A 4,549-nucleotide genomic window follows, 5' to 3' on the forward strand; every position below is an offset into this window, starting at 1 on the left:
GTGCACTGGGGAAGGTCTGGATGTCTGCTTTCTATTTCCGCTTTCACTTTCTCTCTGTCAAAATTGCTCTCTCCAAATATTCTAGGACCATAAAGAGAAGTTAATCTCTAATCCACCTCCTTTTGAATCTATCAGCCTAAATTTCTTTGTTCTCATTAATGAACGTGCTCAATGACTCTGGTTCTTTGGCCACCATGAACCAGGCTTAACGTCAGCTCACTCTGACATGAGGGGAGCGCTGTGCCATCCTTGTTACCTTTCCTCCCATGTAAGCTATTAGATCATTTTGACCATCCAGCTCATGATGATGAACATCTTAAACCCACATCAAAGAAATCAGGGATGAATTTGAGGACTGAAGAAATACAACTCATTGATACTTTATTTGTTGCCAAGAGTAATATCTACCCAATGACACATCTGAGCCAGTTTCCTTTCTATTTCTTGCTAGGATTTACTCTAGACAGCGAAAATGCTCAGCAATGCCACATGGATAAGTAACACTCTGTCTGCGAAGTCCTGAGCAGTCGAGTCTCCTCCTCATCAAAAGGCCTGTCAAAAACAACTTACACTACTATATAAGACATTAATTCTGCAGCTCAGCAAGCCATGTCATATATTCCTAAAGACCAGGTTCCAGGGCTTGAATTCTTCTGTGCTGGCAATTTTATAATTTCACTTTACTTGAGTCTGTGTCACAAGACATAAACATTTCCTGTTTATGATTTTTTTAGAGACTTTTCATTGGCAATCCTGGCCATAGAGCACCACAGCAATCATGGGCATAGAGATAGGATTTGCAGGCACAGAAATGGGTGAAGTTGCTTAGGATAAGAATTTTTTGTGAGGAGAGCTGATATCCTAGGCCTGAGATCTGAGTTATTCTAATATTCAAAGGCTGAGAAGAAGGGAAGGGGTGGGATTCTTAAGGCACATTGATTAAGATTGGTAAGAGAAGTAGTAATAGAATCAGAAATGTTTCAAGAAGAAGGGAGCAGTTAACTTTATTGAATGTCTCTGTTCAATTAAAAACAACGATGAAAAAGAACTTATTGGATTTGTCAACATGAAGTCATAAAGAACTTAGCAAAAATGTCTCAAAAGTATTAGGGAGACAGAAGACAAAGTAGAGTTGTGTCGATGGGGAAATGGGCTGCAAAAGAAGTAGAGACGGTATACATAGATAATATTTTTAGGAAGCTTGCCCGTAAAGGAGAGATCACACTCTAAGATCAAGAATGGAGGTTGGGCATTGTCAATCAAAGTAATAGCAATAACTGATATAACGAGTGCTATGATAAGTATTTTATATGTGGTTTTAATTTAAGCCACGAATCAACTCTGTAGGGCACATACTATCATTATCTCCACTTTACCTCTGAGTAAATTGAGGCACAGAGATTAAGTATCATCTGTAAAGTCATCGTGCTGGGGTTTCAATGCAGGCAGGCCAGTTCATTACTTGCGTTGTTAACTTCTGCAATGTTCTGTTACGCCCTGTGATAATGGGCATATTTGAAAGATCTTGAGTTTCTGCTATGGCTTTGCTACTTGTGTTCTATGTGAGTCTTCACAACTCACTTAACTTTCCTGAGCTTGGTAGCTGTGTGTACAACACACATATTGATGGATGTATGAAAAAAAGAAGAAAAAACTGTACAAAAACATTATCATTTTATACCTCCAGCAGTCATGAATAGGTTTGAAACTTAGGAACATTTCATCCATTTCTCTGAAGGAACAAATAGATATTTCAAAAATTCTGAAGACTACCCTTTTTTTTCTGTCCCTCAGAAGTCAAGGGAAAATATAGCTTCACATAAAGGAAATGATTCTAGTAGAGATTAAGTGTTCCAGGGGGCTCTGTTTGAAAACACTTAAAGTCAACATGATGAAGTTTTTGAAAAGAACCTTGAGAAGCAACTACTCCGACCGAGAAAAGGAAAAATAACATAATGCGATCCCCTCGGCTGGAGCAATATGATCCTGGGATGGAGGGTGACGGGAAGATGGAGAGCTCAGAGTCCTCATAAAGGACACTGTGAGTGCTGCTGGAGAGAAGCACGGCCTGTGCGTCCCACGTGGTGAGGATGTCAAGTCCTTTCTTTGGGATTCTGGAAGCATTTGGGTCCCTCTGCTGTAAAAATAGGATTGTAGACTAGAAAACTACTCCCTAGCAATTTTAAATGACCCCTATCTTCCTCTTTTATTTCTCTGTGTGTGAGGTACTTAACAGGATTGGCTGTTTTTATTTAATTTTAAGAATGAAACATCACTTATTACATGATGACAATAATTTTCTAACTTTTGCAGTTATACGGTCACAAAATCCTTGCCTCCAATTCTATCTCCTACTCTTATCGTCCTATAGAATAAAGCCACGAGTCCATAACATAGCATACTATGAAGCGTAGATATTTGATGAGTGAATACACACTATAATAATGCTTCTACTCACATTTTCAGCCCCTCTATTTGCCACCCCCTTCCAGGTACACACCTCCCTATCTACACATGTACTGCAAGTTTCCACAACTGGTTCTTCTCTCTGATTTGAGTATGTTGCCTTTGTGTATTGTTCTCTGATGTCTGCTTAGCAAACTTTCACTCATCCAGTGAAACGCAGCTCATCCATCTCAGATTCCCGAAGGCCCTCAGGGTTCCTTTCACTGCCCTTTCTCGGCATAGCTCTTCATGTTCCTGTCATGGCATGTTCTGTTGAGGACAGGGATTGTACCGTATTCTTCTTTGTAGCATGAAGGCCAAGACACTGTGTCCAAGAGATAAGTAACCAGTACTTGTTTGCTTAATAACTACCTTATAAAATGGTGAATCCAGGAATAGAATTCAAGGTCTCCTGGAGCTCCCTAGTCCTACTATGTACAGGCAGCATTTTAGGAACTAGGAGTGTTTTAGTCAGTGTCCTTACAGGAAAGAGATGGTCCATGTAAATGGGGTAATTGAGAAAAGTCAAAAAGAGAAACTTGCTATGAAGGTGTAGACAGAGTTAAGAGAACTCATCAAGGGACAATGAAACATGAGGGACAGCAATGGCAGGGCTGTGGGGCTAATGTGAGGGACAGGTACCAGGACCTGAGAGAATTCCCTGTGAGCCACCTGACAGGAACTATGGCCTTAGAAGTAAGAAAACAACCTGCTGCCAGAATCCAAGAGACTATTTTCTGACTCGTGACTCCCACTGCTCTCTGTTCTCCCTCAAGTGCTTTCCGTTAGCCAGTCCCAACCAGAAACCAGAGGGTAAAGAATCTAGTCGTGGGCTGTAATATTCAGCCTCCTGAGTCCCTGAATGTGGTAGCGCCAGATAGAGACGGAGTTGAAGGGCAAACAAAAATATCCAGCACAAAGAGTGAAATCCAGTTCTCTTCTTTAATGAGCAGAAGCTGATATGATTCCTAACTTTAGGAGCTTCCTAAATTTCTAAAGCAAAGGGAGCCAGATGTACTTTAATTCAAGAGTGTGGGCCACCCCATGGCATGTTCTGGCATCTCAGGTCTTTGAGGTCTCTTCTGTGATATGTCTAAAATAAAATTTTATAATTAATATAATTATCAATGTCATATATCAATGGAAATATATTATTAATAATTATATAATCACATATTAATGATATTAAATATACTATGTAATTATATAGTATTATGTTAATTATATTTTTATGTTCTCCAAAAAAATTACTAGTAAGTTGGTTTTTGTAAGTCCGTTTACATTCTAGTCAAACCTCAACACACAAGGCATGACTCAGAATTTTAGACTCAATCACAGTCAGCTCAGTCAAGAAAAAGGTCTAATGGTTACCGTAGAAACGCATCTCCCCTTCTCCCTGTACCACCAGTTCTGGGCCTGTAGCTCTCCTGCTACAAGCTTCAGCCCAGTACCTTTTAATGGAAAAAAACGAAACTCAACTCAGACTAACCATAGCAAGGTAGGAAACTGGGAGTCCTAGTGCCACAGCCGGATCATGGCTCCCCTGGATCCAAATTCTGACAGGGTGCTGCCTTCTTGGGTTCTCGTTGCTTTTGTTTGGCTTCTTTCTACGGACTCTCATCCCATGACAGGAAACGTGGTCACCTGCAAACCCAGATCCTCATTCTCCTACTTTACAACTCCAGAGAGAATACAGTGTGTCCTGCTGGCTGTGACACTACGTCTTTTTGTGGTCCTCAAGTAGCTCGGTCTTGGTTTTGTGGCCACCACTGTGACAAGAGAATGGATGAGTAGAAGGAGGTGAGTAATTATTCCATTAACTCATGGAATCTCTCTCTCTGTCTCCGTCTCTGTCTGTCTCTCTGTCTGTCTGTCTCTCTCTTTTCATCCATCCACCTAGAAATAGATACATCTTTGTATAGAGTAGTGTGTTGAAATGTGTTGATTTGAATTGAACTGAAGGGCTGAATGGGAGGAAAGGAAAGAAATTAAAAGGAATAAAGGGCATAGAGTGCCATCAGTCATCTTTCGCTCTGCCCAGGAGACATCATACTTCACAATTACTTGGAGTATTCATCCTTAGAAGTCCTAGGCCTGAACCTTG

Source organism: Pteropus vampyrus, unplaced genomic scaffold, assembly GCF_000151845.1.
Source record: "Pteropus vampyrus isolate Shadow unplaced genomic scaffold, Pvam_2.0 Scaffold54, whole genome shotgun sequence".
Taxonomy (NCBI): Eukaryota; Metazoa; Chordata; class Mammalia; order Chiroptera; family Pteropodidae; genus Pteropus; species Pteropus vampyrus.